The sequence below is a fragment of the Ochotona curzoniae genome, unplaced genomic scaffold (assembly GCF_017591425.1).
Source record: "Ochotona curzoniae isolate NIBS_2020 unplaced genomic scaffold, NIBS_Ocur_1.0 contig_883, whole genome shotgun sequence".
In the NCBI taxonomy this organism is placed as follows: domain Eukaryota; kingdom Metazoa; phylum Chordata; class Mammalia; order Lagomorpha; family Ochotonidae; genus Ochotona; species Ochotona curzoniae.
In genome coordinates, this window is record NW_024466599.1 from 69,706,133 (window position 1) to 69,723,963 (window position 17,831).

A 17,831-nucleotide genomic window follows, 5' to 3' on the forward strand; every position below is an offset into this window, starting at 1 on the left:
ACGCACAGCCTTTCAGCAAAGACTTACTGGTTTAAATTCGTAATAAAATCTCTATCCAATCATGACCTCATTACTAATCTAACCAAGAAAAAGCTCTAGTGGCCAGACATGACACAAATATAAGCTTTACAGAATTAGTTCAGAAAAGTCACCAAACACACCAGCACAACAAATACCAATAAAACAAACTGTAGGGGAGAAAGATAATCTCACATCTCTAGTTTCCACATAATATTTTAAAATTTTCAACAAAGAATTGTAACATAAGAGAAACAAGAAATTATTCTACTTAAACCTATGCATATGTGGGGTTTTCACAAAGCTCATGAGATGTACATTATGAAAAAGTATGCATGGATGTCAGAATAAATTGATTTTTCAATATCATTTCCACAAACCTTATAGACTGCCTTCATATACTAATGGGCATCAGACAATATTTCAAATTCACATGAAAAGAGAAAGAGCACCAGCTCTTTTGCATGGGTAATTACATAGGTAAATATATAAAGAAAATGCAGAAGCACAGAAATCACATAGATAAGTATGCAAAGGTACATGCTACTGCAATAAACACAAATGCATTTTTTGTAGTCCTTTTTCCTTCTGATTTTAAAGACTACATAAAACAATGATTACAGATCTGTGTTGAAGAGCACATGCGATGGAAAGATAAAATGAGGAACAATGGAGGAACAGAGGAATTAAAAAGGTACAAGACATACAGAAACCAAAGAACAGATGTAAATCCCACCTTCTTTAATATGTATATTAAATATAAATGGATTAAATTAGAAGGCAGAGATTGACAAAAATAAATAAAATGATCTAATTTAATACACTTTAATTCAAAGATACTAATAGATTAAAAACAAAAGGTAGAAAAATGATAAACCATGAAAACAGATATAAAACAGAGATAAAATGTCTATGACAATGATATACATGTTTAAGACATGTTTAAGACAACATTGCTATAGGCAAGATAGGAAAGTATGCAACAATAAAAGGGTCCATCAGTCTAGAAGTGACAATTACACACAATAACACATAATACCAAAGGTCCAAGATATAACAAGACTGATAGAAAAAAATAGAGATTTCATCAGATTTTTTATTAATTACTGAAGATGAAATCTCTATTTTTTTCTATAGAAACAAAACATGTGAACAACATGATTAACTCAACTGAACAGGAATCTATGGAAAACTCACCCACAAATAGCTCTTCTTAAGAGCAAATGAAATGTTCTTCAGTTGAGCCGTAAGATAAGTACCAATATATTTATAAAGATTATGATTTCATGAGGGTGCTTTGGAAAATGGAATCAAAAGAGGGGTTTATTTTGGAGCAAAATAAGTCATAAATCCATGCATGCAAGGCATCTTCTAAAAGTGCATGAAAAACATGTACTTATGAAAAACCATGTATGTATTTCAAATTTTTGCACCAAAGCAAACTTCTAGTTTCCTTTTCTCTCATTTGAAAGTACACTCTTCTTTGAGAACAAAATTAAATTGGAAATCGATAATGGAAAAAATTTGGGAGATCCACAATTACATGGCTATTAATCAACATACCTTCAAATAATCACTGGATCCAAAAAGAAATTACAAGGGAAATTAGAAACTACTTTGAGACTAATAAACAAAAACATCACATGCCAAAACCTATGAAAAGCAGCTTGAACTGTGCTTACAAGGAGACTTACTACCATAAATGGCTACAGTAAAAATGATGAAATATCTCATCCATAAGCTTAAATATCTACCTTAAGAAATTAGAAAAAAAAAAGAAGAAGCAAGCTAAGCCAAAAGCAAGCAGAAGAGTAATAAAGATTAGAGCACAGAGGTTAGTGATCAGTCTAGTAGTTAACTCTAGTGCTAAGCAGAGACAATTGCCTCTGAGTGCCTGGGCTCAATGCCCAGATCCAGCTCATCGCTCAAGTGTTCTACTAGGCAAACCCTGGGACACAGCAGGGATGGCCTAAGGAGTTGTGCCCTTCCACTCAGATTGACTTCCCAACTCCCAGCTTCGGCCTGGTCCAGCCCCAGTTGTTGCAGGTATCTGTGGAACAATCTAGCTGGAAGCCATATACAGAGATCTGACAGATAATTAATGAAATCAAGACTACAAAGAATTAACAAAATTAGAAGCCGATTCTGTAAAAAAAATCAACAATATTAATAACTATTTTGCTAGACTGACCAAAAAAGACTCAAATTATTAAAATTAAGACTTATATGGCCCATCACTACTGATTACTCCTACAGACACAAACTAACAAAAATGACTAAAAGGGCTCGGCTCCATGGTTCAATGGCTAAATTTCTCAACTTTCATACCCTGGGATTCCACACCAGGATTCCATATGGGTGTCAGTTCATGTCCCAGATGCTTCAATTCCCATCCAGCTCCCTGCTTGTGGACTGGCAAAGCAGTAGAGGATGGCCCAAAGCCTTGCGACCCTGCACTTCTGTGGGAGACCCAGAAAAAGCTCTAGGCTTCTGGCTTCAGATTGACTTCAGCTCAGCCACTGTGGCTACTTGGGGAGTTAACCAGCAGATGGAAGATCTTTCTCCCTGTATCTCCTTCTCTCTGTGAATCTACCTTTCCAACAAAAATAAACAAATCTGTTTTTAAAAAGTGACTACAAGAAGAAATGGAAACTAGGAATAGATCCATAATAACTAATCGAGAGATTGAGTGTGGAATTTAAAAATTATTCCAGAGAAAAGTCTAGGCCCAGAAGGTTTCACAGGTGAAGTCTACCCAATATTTCAACATTACCATCGGATACACAGATTCCTTTCAAGGTGATAAAAAATGCTTTGGGTACTGATGATAGTTCAAAAATTTTTTTGGAGATGTGAATTACATCTCACTTGTTTAAAAGCAGAAGGGAGATAAAAGCAATCCAATACAGTCTTAAAAATACAACTCCCATACCTTTCATCTTATCTAATACTCAAAATTATTTTGAAAGTGGTATGCAGATCATAAGTCCTTTCCTTTGTAAACCTAAAAGTAAATAATTTTGTTTAATCTCTCCAAGCTTTTTCTTCTACCTGTGAAGGTTTTCAGTAAGTTGGAAGGCATGAATTAGATTAACAGAAAGTATATACAGATACATAAGGTATATATTGGAAGTATAAACACCCACACACAACTTAAACACGAGAGTCTTCAAGAAGCTCATGGCAATGTATGTTATGGAAAAATCCACAAGAACTTAAAAAATTTGCACATCAAAATACGCATATCTCTTGTTATTTCTTAGGTTTTTTCAGGGGTAGGTGTATAAATTCCCAGAGCGGGATGGTCTATGATCTTTTAAAAGTCCATAGAAAATGTGTATTATGACAAATAATACATGGAATATATTTTAATGTAAGAACAAGTTAAATTCATGCATTTTTTTTCACAATAGACACTGTCAATAAAACCTTTGAAGAACCTCTTGTGTACATGGATTTCAAATGTTTTTGCACTACTACAAATTTATCTAATTTAATTTCATGAGTCTTTTGGAAGTGATTTTATATTATCTCCATCTTTGATGTATATAAAGTTCCATAAAGCAACATAAAAAAACGTAATTCAACTGAAAAGTGAACACAGGTTATGTAAAAATAACACACAACAAAAAAAATGGCCATTAAGCATATTAAAATAGACAGCCTTACTAAAAGCTAAATATAACAACCAGATTTTTGGAAATTAAAAAAGGTAGACACCATTCATTGTTGGCACAGAATGAGACACAGTCATTCTCATATACTGTTGGTAGGAGTTTTAAAATAATACACATTCCTTGGACAACCATTTGGCTCTTTCTAACAAAATCTTTTTTAATATGTGCTCTAAAGACAGAGAGAGAGTTAGAAAAACCTCTTAGTCACCAATCCACTCCCAAAACATCCATAATGGCCAGGACTTGTCAGGCCAAGGTTAGGCATTGGGAACTCAATCCAGATGCATCACACGGATGACAGGGACCCAACTATTGCTCCCAGGCTCTGCCCTGGCAGGAAGCAGGGGTCAGAAATCAGAGCCTGGGCCTGGCATTGGATCCAGGCACCACAAATATGGGACCCAAGCATCTTAATCCATGTCTTAATCATTAAGCCAAACACCTGCCCCTCCAACAGAATCTTAAGTATAGGAGACATAATTAATTTAATCTAGCAATCCTACTTCTGCGAATTTACTGTATAAAAATACTCAGAAAGGTACACATAAAGATTCATAAATTAACAAATATTGTTTCCAGATGTCAGGTTAACATTTAAAAAAACATCATAAATACTGCTAAAGAAATGGTTACTGACTAACGACTGCTTAAACGAGTAGATTTACCTATGAGAGTGTTTTAAAAACTTCATGAAAGTAGGTGTTAGCGTGTTGCAGGTCATTAAGCCACCGCCAGCATGCCCACATCCTAAATCAGGGTGCCTGATTCAAAGCAGGGCTACTCTGCTTCCAATCCAGTATCCTGGGAGCTGGCAGATCATGGCTCAAGTACTTGGGCCCTTGCCAAGTGTGGGAGACCCAGTAAGGGTTCCAGGTTCTCAACCTCAGCCTGTCCCAAGTCTGGCTGTCACAGATATTTGGGGAGTCAACCAGAGAATGAAATATAAGATCCTCTCCTCTCCCCTCCCATCCCTTCCCCTCTCCTCTTACCTTCCCATATCTTTCCTCCTTTCTGTTGCTTTATCTTTCAAAAAAGAAAATAAACTTTTCTTTGAAGTTAATGAGAAATTGAATTAAAAATGCATTTTGGAGAAATACAAATTTATACTTCATGCATACAAGGGGCTGTGAAAAAGTTAACAGACAATGTGTATTATGAAAATCTGCATAATTTTTTTAAGTTTTACACCAAAATAAGCATCTTGCAATTCTATTTTTCATGAACGTCTTGGAGTTCTCTTCTACTGAAATAAAGGTATTTCTAAAATATATTAGGAGGCTTTAGAAACGATCTAAAGAAAAACATGCAAACATAATATGACTTCATTTTTGCAAGCAGGTGTCATGGTTGAGGGAGGCCCTTCCCAAGTGTCTCCTCTCCACTCTGGTCATTTCCAGGGATAGTGTGGGGAGAGGAGCACAGGGGAGGAAAATGGGCTTCCAATAACATCCTCCAAAGAAATCCTCTATATCAAAGATTACACTTTATTTAAGACATCTTATTTGAGAGCCTGACATGACAAAGAAAAAGAGCTCCCATCTGCTGTTTCATTCCTTAAATTCCTACAAAGTCAGGACTGAGTTAGGGAAAAGTCAGGAACACAATCCATGTCTCCCATGTGGATGGCAGGAACCCAACGGTCTGAGCCATCAATGCTCTCCTTAGGGTCTGCACCAACAGGCAGCTGGAAAGAGCAATGGGAGCCAGGAATTGGACCCTCGCACTCCACCATGAGATGCTGGCATCTGACAGAAGTCTGAACCACTAGGCCACACGTGTGCCTGGCCCACACCACACCTCATCAAAGATTCAGAGGCCAAGAGTGCAGAAGGGGCCTCATTTTGACACCTTCCTGTGTACAAATACCGAAAAGATCTGCAAGCACATGCAATGTCCTATCTCTGAGGATGGGATTATAATTTTTACTTAAAGCTTCTGTAATTTCTTTTTAAATTTTTGTATTTATTTTTATTGGAAAGGTGGATTTTCAGGGAGAAGGAGAGACAAAGAAATATCTTCCATCTGCTGGCTTATTCCCTAGATGGCTGGCAATGGCTGGAGCTGAGCCAATCCAAAGCTGAGTGGGTCTCCCATACAGGTACAGAGTCCCAAGGCTTTGGGCCATTTTCTACTGCTTTCCCAGTCCACAAGAAGGGAGCTGGATGGGAACTGGAGCAGCCAGAACAGGAACCGGTGCCTATGGGATCCTGGCACATGCAAGGTGAGGATTTTGTCACTAGGCTATCATGCTTGGCACTACAATTTGTTTTCAATGACTCCTGCATCTAAAAGATAGTTTAAAAAGAAAAAGCATCTCCTGAATCCACTTTTGACTTCCTCTTTCTGAGCACTGTCCTTCCAGGAGGAAGCCTGTGCCCTCAGTGGTGGCGCAGTTAGAACTTGAATCAGCAAATCCTGATGCTCATGACCACCAAACTCCCACAGACTGCACAACAGAGTTACTGGGTGCCACCTTCACTCCATGCCCTGCACTAACTGGGAAGAGATGTAGGCATCAGATTCTGTTCAGGCACCCAGGTGGTCCCAGGAAGTCACCAAAGCCTTGCTCTTCTCCACTGGCCCAAACCTCTCGTTTCCTCCCCCCACCACTTTCCCACCTCTACCAACTCCACTTCCTTCCCCTTGTCGCGCCCACGACTCCTATCGTCCAGCAATAAGAGGCAGACGCGAGTGAAGTCTTCTGCGGTAATCTTTATTGTGCACACCAAGATGAGGAAGAGGAAAGGGCTCTGACCCCGGCAGGCTGTCTGCTCTTATGTGCTGACTGACCCCACCTCCGCCGATGATAGGTCGGCGTCATGATCACGCAGGGTCCTGGGCGACCGGATTCGTCAGTCCCCAGTATTCACGCGCCAGCCACGCCGCAGCTCACTGCGCATGCGCTAGGCACCTGCGCAGTACCGCGAAAGCTACGTGACTCTCCACCAGGCACCAAGGTGTGGCTTCTCTGGCCGGCGCCATTTTGGGTACAGCATGTGGCCAGTGCATACGGATGCGGCTGGCAACATCCCCTCGCTGGGAGGAGCTGGCTGCAGCATTCCCTCAGCAATCCTTCTACTCCCACTATGAGTCAAGATGTTGTTTTCCAAGTGGAAAGCTAGATTTTTGCCAGGTGGAGGCAGGGTATATAAGAGACAAGGGGCAGAAGGGAGAGAAACTACCATCACGTCTCTATAAACTGCTGGGCTGCATGACCCTGCTGCTGGAAAGTGAGGGCTTACATGAGACCATGCTGGTAAGTGTGTTCACATTCATAAGAGCAGACAAGCAGGAAGGCAACCTGGTCCCACAGAGGCAGAGCAGAGGTAGGTACTGCAGGACTATGGGCTAAGCTGTTCTTTGAGATGCCAGCATCCCTTGCTGGAGTGCTTGGTTCAAATCCCACCTCTACGTTCACTCCAGATTTCTCTATGGGAGACCCATAGCGAGTTCCTGGCCCCTGGCTTCAGCCTGATCCAGCCCAGGACTCTTGGGAACATTTGAGGAGTGAACCAGTGAATGGAAGACTTTGTCTTTCTGTCTTTTCCTCTGTGACACTCTACCTTCAAATAAATTCTTAAAAAAAAAAAAGAGCTGTGAGAGCCACTGGGCATGCAGCAAGCCTCAGATGAGTTTCCCCTCCCTCCTGGCTTTGTTTTGGTGTGTGAGAGCAGCAAAGTGTAGGCTGTGAGACGTGAGGCCAACCTACACACCACTAGGAAACTGGCAGAGAATGGACGGGGAGCCAATAGCTGTGAGACTCTCCAACACCCTTGCCTCCTTCTGCTCCTGTCCTCTCCTGCGATGGCTGTGGCCTAGCACAGTCGTTATCCTGGTATTTGGGCAGTTATGACTGCAAGCAATTCAGAAGACTAGGACCTAGATGGGTTCTAGGATTTTGGTGGGGGCGGAGGTAAGATTTACAAATTTATTGGAAAGGCAGAGTTACAGCAGAGATAGAATGGGAGATACAGAGAGAGAGGGAAAGAGATCAGCTCTGGAAATTTTACACGTGCCTCAGTCAGTTATCAAAAAATTTGTGCTTGGCACTTTTTTCCTATTTATTTATTTGTTTAAGAGAGACAGTTCTCATATGTTGGTCCATTCCCCAAATGTGTACAAAGGCTAGTCCTGGGCCAGGCCAAAGCCAAGAACCTATAACCCAATTTAGATTTCCCACATAAGATGGCAGGAACCCAACTACTTGAGCCAACACTTGCTATCTCCCATGGTTTGTGTTAGCTGAACTGCTGGTTCCCAACACAGGGAAGGCCTTACCATCAAGTATCTTAGACTCCAGGGACAATTATGACTCAAGGGTGACAGGTGCCAAGATGTAATATGTGGTTTTGAGGGCAGGAGGACAGGATGTTCCACCCAGAAGAAAGTGAGAATGTAAGCCAAGAATGGATGGGTGAGTACAAAGTGTGCCACCAGAAAATTGCTGTGTGTGTTAGAGTGAAGGCCTAAGGCAAGATTCCAAAGATGAGGAATCACACACATAAAAGCCTGGAGGCAAGAAAGATGTAACCTGGTCCAGCTATCACAAGCAGCTCAACATCACCAAAATCTTGACTGTCATACTGGGAGTGTAAAAGGGGTTAAACCAAATGATCTGTTACAATTAAGCCATGTTGAAGCATTGCACTCTAGTATAACAACAATGAGAACATAAGATTTTCAATAGGAAAATGACATTATCATATTTGGAAGCTTATGTTCACCCTCACGTTGAGTTCCTGTGTTGAAATTCCAACCCCCCACAATGTTGCGGTCAGGACACAGGGGCAATTGGGAGTTGTCCAGGTCATGGGGATGGAGCCCTATATGAATGGGAATCACTACTTTTACAAAAGTGACCCGAGGGAGTCCCTCACCTGTGTCACATGTGAACATGGTGGGGCACCATCTCTGAACCAGAAACCAGATTGGCTGGAGCCTTAGGTCTTAAAAGACTTCCAGCTTCCAGAATCATGAGAAGCCATCTTGTGAGATTTATAAAAGCTACTCAGAAAGGGTGGTTTGGAACAACTTCCCTAAGAGACCAAGTCAAGAGCAGATCAGGGTGGGAACATTGCAGCAGGAGGGTGGCATGGTCTCAGTGGCATGGGGAGGGCTGAGAGGGAAAGAAAACACAGAGGACACGGTGCCTAAATCAGAGCTGGGAACTGAGGCCTGAGACAAAGAGGCTCCGAAGGCCTGGTGAGGCCTCGGTCAGGAGCCTGTCTGCAGAAGAGAGGAAAAAAGTTGAAAGGAATCAACTAAGAGCTGGAAATCAGTCACAGTCCCAAACTAACCAGTGTCATATCAACAAATGTTCACACTAAAGGAAATGAATACTGAGTGCCCTTGGCCACTCCACCTCAATCCACACCCCACACATGGGCACCTTAGGAAACAAGTCTGCAGCACGCACACCAACTCCACCATCTTCTTCTATTCACAGAGGAGATAGGATTGCGAGGCTGATGGACCGTTAAGAATACCACTAGGAACCACGAGTGAACCCTGCGCTGTGGCTGATCCTGCCGCTCTCAGCACAGAGGCACCACCTGAGCCTGCTATCCACAACCTGCCAATACCTGCACTGCGCACCCAATCAACTGGTTCTGGGTAGGCAGTGCATGAGTCTGGACACAGGTACAGCATTCTGGGTCCACCAGCTATATTCTGAGCTGTCCCTCCCCACCATTCCAAAAACACCACCTGACAACCACTGATGTGTTCTCCACCGCTCTCGTTCTGTCTTGTCAGGATGTCACAGAAATGTAACATTTTTAGACTGGCTCCTCTCACTGAGCATGAGGCTTCTGAGATTCCTGCAAGCTGTCGTGGTTACCAGCGGTTTGCTCCTTTTACCCTCCTGCTATTAAACACGAAGCGCACTGACAGCACTGTGAAAGATATAATTTGCCTTGCTCCTTTTAGCACCTACATTTTCTCTTGCACAGATGCCAAAGAAATTGTCTCTCTTTCATCACAGGTGTCCTGACTGGAGCAAGACAAATTCCTAACACTGAGGATACAGAAAAATCAGTGACTTCTGCCAGAAGAAATCAGGAAAACATTCAAGTCTGTACACATACATGCATTAGAATTTTTCAGACCAATTTATTTTTTTAAAAAATCGATTAATTTCATTATTTTTATCCTAAAGGCAGAGAGACCGAGAGAGAGATCATCCAGTACTACCCAAATGCCTGCAACTGGAGTCCAGAAGTCATCCATGTCTCCCATGTGGGTGGTAGGTACCCAAGTTACTCAATTCATCATCTGCTGCCTCCCAGGGTGCACATTATTCAGCAGGAAGCTCAGCAAGAAGCAAAGTTGTCAGGAATCAAAGCAGACACTCAGACACAGGAAGCTGGTATCCCAAGTGGAGATTTCACCCCTCTGCCAAATGTCTACCCCTTCGGATCACTTCTAATTTCTGTAGTAGGAATGTTCCACGTAATCCAATGAAAAAGGAAAAAAAAAAAAACCTTTATTTTCATTGTTTGCAGATCTATCTTGGGAGAGCAAGTCAAGCCATAGTTACCAAATTTGCTCACCATTATCATAAAGATACAGGAGCCCAGGAGTGCATGGAAGTCTGAGCTAGCCATGCGCCGCCCAGGATGGCACCCTTGTTTGACAGTGTAGTCAGCATTTACTGAGTGCCTGCATGCACATGCTGCACTGAGTCCAGAGAAGAGGAGCAGATAGCACACATCCCTGCCCTCCAGGGAGGTGGTTCCAGAAGGTCCCCAAGCCACACAGTTCCCGCAGTTGGATCCTTACTATCCCCACAGCGCTTCACTAAGGCTTCGTTAAAGCCACACGTCCCTGAGCTTCCACCAGAGCTGAGTCTGCTGTCATCTGCTGAGCCATATAGCATCTGCCCACCAATCCCACAATGACCACAGCTCAGCAGGATGCCTTCCTGATCAGCCTGGGCCTGGCTCCTTTCTCCACCCCAGCAGCACAGCACAGAGCCGTACAGGAGCCTCCAGGATGCATGAAAGGGGGGCCACACGGACCTCAAGGGGAGTTCAAGAGAAACACTCAAGGAGCATAAGGCAGATGTTCCAGTACCTAATACAACAGAAGCCTACTTCATTTTTTTTTAAAGATGTATTTGTTTTTATCGGAAAGGCATATATACAGAGGAGGAGAGACAGAGATGAAGATCTTTCATCTAGTAATTTACTCCCCAAGCGGCTGGAATGGCTGGAACTACGCCATTCCGAAGCCAGGAGCCTCTTCGGGGTCTTCCACACGGGTGCAGGGACCCAAGGCTTTGGGCTGTTCTTGACAGCTTTCCCAGGCCACAAGCAGGAAGCTGAATGGGAAGCGGAGCTGCCAGGATTAGAACCGGCGCCCATAAGCGATCCCAGTGCACACAAGATGAGGACTTTAGCTGCTAGGCCACTGCGCCAGGCCCAAGCCTACTTAATTTGAAAGACAGATTTACAGAGAGAAGGAGAGATACAAAATCTTCCATCTGTTGGTTCACTTTCCAAATGCCTTTTGGCTGGAGCTGAGCCAATACACAGCCAGGATCCAAGAACTTAACCCTGTTCTACCATGTGAGTGCAGGGTGCCAAAGTTTTGGGCCATCTTCTGCTGATTTCCCAAGCTACAGGCAGGAAGCTAGATTGGAAATGGAGCAGCCAGGACACAAACTGGTGCCTATAAGGGATGCCAACGCGACAGACAGAGGATTATTCTGTAAGTCTTGGCACTAGCCCCCACAAGCCAAAGAAGACAACCCTTTGCAGTCTTAAACAGAAGAACAATACACTTATCTCTTCCAAAAGAAAGAAGACGGAGGCTCAGATGCAAACAGGAATCATAATGAATGGCTTCCATCATGGCAACAGGAAAAAGCCCAGTGACCGTTCCTGGCTACTAGGCAGCACCACCAAATCAAAATACCAGAAACACACCCTCATCTCCCCAGACATACAAGGCCTGAACGACGGGAGCTGTAAGTGTCTGGGAGTGCCCCCTCCCGGCAGAACGACGACAGAAAACATCAAATTCAACTGCCACCTCATGAAGTGGTCCATACAATCCAGGTCCCAGTCCCTGCAGAATCCTCTGTACCTTTCCCCACACCCACTAGTGGCTCCATCGGGCCAACAGCCTCCAGGGAGGAAACAAAGATGTGAGATGAGGTTTTTTAACCTCAAGACATCAAGGCTTTGTAAAACAGTCCAAATATCTGTAAGTCCTTAAGAATGACAGAAATATGAGGCCTTGCGGGACTCTATAGGTTAGTGGCAGAGAAAGACATACGTTAAACAAGTAGATGCGAGACAGAAAAGTGTCCTTAAGGCTGAGCAGGAGCAGGTGCCAAAGGGACACTCCAAGGGTTGAGATGGCTCTGGTTTTAGAACACCTGGTACCTGAGCTGAGCCTTGACAGAAAGATGGAAAACAGTCAGGTACCAGAAACAGGGAGAGGGTGTGACACTGTAGGCAAGGGAAACATCAGGGACAGCTCAGGGAGATGAAGAGCAAGGCACGGTAAGCAGCTGAGTGGTCCCATCAGATTGGAGGGAAAATCATGTTCAGGAAGCAGGAAGGTCAGGGCAGGCCTTTCCACGGAAGGTTTAAGGGTGAGGGGAAAATCAGCCCAGCAGAAAGCCAGGGAATGAACTGGAGGTCTAACAAGAGGGGTTGCCTGGTATCCTTGTGGCCAGAGCCAGACTGTAAAACTTTCCCAGCAGTGACTCCTCTGCTGCCCATCTGACTTTTCAAAAAAGCAGAGGCAACAGGTGAGGAAAAGGGGAGAGATGGAGCTTAGGGCCTGGCTGCCAATCATTTAGTGTGCTGTGTGGGTACAGCAGGTGGCAGGGCTGTTTGATTAAGTCCTACTGCTACTCTGCCGCTGCCCTTTGCCAAAAGAGGCAGTGAGTTGCCAGCAGGAGCCAGTACTGAGCCCCTGTGCCTGTGGAGCACTCCTTCGCCCACACCCCTCCGCACACCAGGTCCGCACAGCCACACTTCACAGTTTTCTGATCTCAACTCAAGGCAAATGATAGCTACCATGGCATCCCTCTGGGTTGGACACAGGGACAGTGAGAGATTACCCAGGCTTTAGCCTTTCGGTGGATGCTGAAGCTATTTGAAAAGCAATCCCATAGGAATTGGAACTCATCACCACGCTGGCTGGTCATGTACACTGAGGCAGCTGACTGGCAAGAAATATAAAGCAGGATATGGAGAGGAACCGGAAGATGAGTTGCTGGGTCACCTCTCAAGCCCCTTTGAGCAGCTCATGGAGATCCCTGTGATTTCACTGGCAGTCAAAGATATCCACAAAGGATGCTGGGAACAGATGTAGAGACTTCCATTGAAATATCAGCCACCAGGACAAGCAGGCACATGGAAACTCTCTCAGGCCTGTGACACAGTGCCTAGGAAAAGTGTTGGGGATGACATTAGTTCTGAAGCATCTGGTGACTCCCAGAAAGCTTTGCTGAATTTGGCAAGAGAGATGAAGGTCTCAAAGTGATTGAGCATCTGAGGGGGAGGCAAAAAGATTAAAAAAAAAAAGAAGGCCCAGAGTCTCTACTATGTTGGTGAGAACCAATGGGGCACAAGTGAGGACAAGTTCACCATGATCCTATTGAAGGAGCTTCTCTCAGCTGAAACTAACATCTGATGAATGTAGAACTATTCGCTGGAAGTTAAATGAGAACATCCTAAAAGGAGAATTGTCTGGGCATTTGGAAAACTTACTGCTGGGCCATAGTTTGTTGCATGAGGAATACACCTGCCTTTTTTTTTATCTAGAAAAACTGCTCCCAGGGCTAAAGGGTGCTGTTGGGACTGTCGGATTTACTCCGAGCAGAATGATGGTTTCGCGATCAAAAACTGACTTTCTGGACATTCCTGCAGAGTTACAGAAATAACATGGCTACCCCCTCCACTCAGCCATTCAGATGCTTCTGGAGGCTAGCAAGTTACTCTGTGTTCATGGTCATCGCTCCCACGATGGGCTCCACACACTTCTTTCGCAATCAGTGCACAGCAAACTGTTGCCTTAACAGCGATGTTCACTGTTTCCTAACAACAACGCAGGCAGAACTGATGTTCCCAGAACCTTTCCTTCATAATGTGCCGTTTTATAAGTGACGTTAAACTGTCATAAAGGATCTACAATTATTATCAGAATTAGACTGCTGCATAGGTTTGGTTTTGTTTTTTTCCAACACCTGTTTTAAACCACTAAACATAAAGAAGTATGATTTAAAAATGTTGCCAGTTAAAAAACATAATAATAACAGAAAGAGGTAGCCCTAGAAGAGCCAAGCATATTTCTCTCATCCCAACTGGGCACCCTGCAGTGGCAAGAGGGCTAGGAAGAGAGTAAGCTTTCTCCTGGGAGCCTTGCAGCAAAGCAGACACAGGAAATAATTAAAGATGCATACGTGCAGCTGCCCAGGCAGGGCCCTGAGCACACACAAGGTCACCCTTCTCCACCTTGCATCCTGGGGTAGTCGGAGATGAGGAATTCAAATTCCACAGAAAGAAGTCCTGCATCCCTACACCCAGAACAGGCTCAGGGCCCCCCATCCCTGGAGCCAGGTTTTCTGCTTTGCAGAGCTCACAGTGTGGTTGGCCTTGAGGCTGCATCTCGGCTCTGCTGTTTAGACTCACCCCTCCTCGTGAGGCCACTGAGAATTTAAAACTGCTAAGTTGGCACAGGGCCTGACCGTGCAGAAAGGCTGAAGAGATATGCCCCTTTGACCATCACAAGGATCCTGGAGCCTCTACCACACAGGGAAGCAGTCAGGAATGTCCAGCGGGAATTCCATCCTCAGTTCCCACCAAAGGCTTGGCTGTCCCCCAGCATGGGGAGAAACCGTGAGCCATTACATGAGGCATGGAGAGCACAGGCAAAGGCATGCAGGCTCTTGGACTGCCAGGTTGTGTGGACTGAAGGTCCTGGCTCCCAGGCAGACTTGCCCACCCTACAGCAGACACATCACACCCCATTGAGCATCCTATCTGGGGTTCTCAGTCATAAAGGCGGAAGCTCCCAGCAGCATGTCAGGTCAGACCCAAGAGCCCAGATCTAAAGGCTCAGATGCAAGGCTAAAGGAAAGTGCCTCTTTATTAGAACCCAGAATCTGGGCCAGATGGGAAAAAGTGGGGCGTGATCTCAGGACCTAGCATGAGTGTTCACAATATCTCACTGGGAATGTGGAAGTAAGTCAGGACCAAGCAGGGCCCTGCCACATGGGCAATTCTAAAGTCAGGTCCAACAGTGGGATGTGAACCCCAGGGAAACTGGTGGACAGATTGGGGCATGACCGAAGAGCCTCAGAGAAGGGGGACCACAGAGCTGGAGCCTCTAACGTGGAAAAGCACTGGCAAGGCCACTTTGGGATGTAGAAAGTTTCTGAGGTCTGCAAAAGGAAGTGGGATTAGCTGCCTGGAGGCTCAGCAGTCCTCAAACACAGTGGGAAACAGTTGGGTCCGGAAACAGTTGCAAATGAGCTCCGAACAGCAACCCATCCAGCACACAGAACAGATGTAACCGAGTGGGCTCCTCCCGCAAGTGGCTGCCATGAAGGCATTCTGGTCTTTGGAACAGATGTAGCCCCATGTTCAAAATTCATAAACCAGGCCCAGGCTTTCAAAGCAGTTCTGATTGGAGCATTGCTCCAGGGCCCACTTATCTCTAGAGTCACAGGGACAAGTGTGTAGGACCACAAGTCCTGTGCTAGGTGGGGGTCTCCTGAGAATGCCAGCTCTAGAACTTACCACTGTCCCATCTCCCTGAACTGAGAGCCCTCCTCCATGGGATCAGCTTTCCAGGCTCCAGAGCCACCTCTGCACTCAGAGAACACATCAGAGTCCACATGTCATCTTCCCCAGGCAAAACAAGAAGCCCAGAGTTCACGCCCCTACACTGACCACTCAGGAACACCAGCCAAATGGGCTGATGTTTCATCAAGCTTTATCACCCTCTTGGCTAGAAGCTTGTGGCCTTAAGATGACAAAATTCTGGCTTTGAGGACATGATGCCAAGAGCTGCACCACCACACTCCCCTCCCCCAGGTCACACAGTGTGGAATGAGGAGGACCTGCACTCCTCTGATACAGGTTTCACGCCCACTGCCCGCAGGGATGCAGCCAGCCCCTCACGACATAGGAGACTTAACCTCGATGCCCTGGGAGTGGCTAGTTCCTGTCTGGGTGCTGGGGTGCCACACGAGCAGCTCACTCCTGGCCTGTTACCCGTGGTGTTATATACCTACTGCAAGGCTCACACTGAATGGGTTAATGGTGTCACCAATGGGAGCTCAGGGCCACAGACAAGGAGACTGAGAAACAGGTATCCTAAACCTGCCAACTATGTGGCCTCAAGACACACTGCTTGCAAGAGTTTCCTGATTTTATTAAACCATTTGAAAGGCAGGGTAACCAGTGACTGCTCTTCAGGTGGGCCTTAGTAGTAATTTGTGCTTTAACTGCATCACTGAACTGTCCTATCACAGTCTTGATATCAGGAAATGCTGCCCATAGTCAGAAGTCCTGCTTCCCCAGAGAGTGGCCCAGTGCCACTCCACTGATTTCTGGTGTGATGCCCAGGGGGACCTTGCAAAGCACAGATGCAGTCCACTACTGGGAGTCCTGCTCCACTCTCAGGCCAGGACGCAGCGATACTCAGAACTTGCGCCAGCCTCAGCCTCTGTGGGGAGGAAGTAAAGTGATCTCTGAAGAGAGCAGCATAAACGTGGGGACCCCTGGGATAAAAGACACTACATGTAGAGAAGGAGAAATGGAGGGCCCCACTTCTTGTCCCGCATCCACAAATTAACTCATTTTACCTCTCCCATGTGGGATGCGGACATCCAAAGCAATGGCTTAATCCACTGTTTCCCAAGGCCCGCCCAAGTCAAGCCTGACTGACACTTGGGCTGGTCCCAACGTCCTTTCTCACAAGTTTTTTTTCCCCAAAGTCACCTGGAAGACCTGGAAAATTCTTCCCCCACCTGCGCCTTTACTCTCAGCCCATATGCACAAAACAGAGCTAGCAGAATATGTAACCTCAGGATCAGACCAGAGAGGCCCTTGCCCTTGCAGCCCACACAACAATGCTATCATAGGGTCTAACACCCATCATTGCGAGCACTGGAAAAGAACTCAGGACTGAAAGTCAGGAATCCTGGCCTCAGCTTACTGTGCAGCCCTGGGCAGCCAACAAGATGTCCCTGACTCACTATCCTACCCATTTATGTCTTCAGACCCCATATGACACTAAAGTGGCAATGCTCAGGGAAGCATTTAGTCAATGATGGTGCACCAGGTAAACACTGGGCAACTCCACGACCACTCCTGCAGACATTCCCCAAGCTGCCTTGTGTCTCGGCAGGAGCCTGTCACTTACCAACGAAAAACTCCCATTTCACAACAAAAGTCAATAGACTTTAAAAGGATAAAAGAGCCTATCATAGCAAGTACTTTCTTTTAAAACAATTCTTGGGGAAATTTAACTGACACATGGGATGTTATGTGGTATTTCAATATGTGCGCTAACGTGTAATGATTAGATCAGGGTAACTACACATCATCACCACCAACATTTATTTCTTCTTTGCGTTGGAAACATTCAATTAATTCTTATCAACCAGTTATCCTACTGAGCTGTAGCATATCAGAAGCTATTCCTCCCATCCAGCTATACTTTAGTATCTATGAACTATCCGGCTCCACCCCTCCTCACCATACCCTTCTGGGCTGTGTGTGCGTGGGGGTGAGGGGGTAGGAATTTATTTCCATTTTCAACTTTCTTTTACATCTCATCATGTGATGCTTGTCCTGCTCCACCTATTTACTTCATTCACTTAATACCAAGGCTCCTAATTCCATCTACACTGCAGAAAATGTCAGAATTTTATTCTTTTTCAAGGATGAATAATAGTCCAACATGTCTACACATCACACCAAGTACTTGTGCTTCACTACATCTGCCCCAGATTCTGCCCCTATCGGCCATACATTTTGTTTTTGAATTTTTCATGAGGCAAATATTTTGGATGATTGCTGAGTTCCGGACACCCCTGCTAGACACACTACAGATTGCAGGGGGACGATAAACACATTCGCTGTGCTGGGTGGTGCTGAAGGCTTTCAA

At 45.0% G+C, this 17,831-nt stretch overlaps 1 pseudogene; it reads left to right on the forward strand.

The window, feature by feature from the left end:
• The first annotated feature begins 12,728 nt into the window (after positions 1-12,728).
• On the forward strand, positions 12,729-13,643 carry LOC121164995 (annotated as a pseudogene).
• The last annotated feature ends 4,188 nt before the right edge of the window (positions 13,644-17,831 follow it).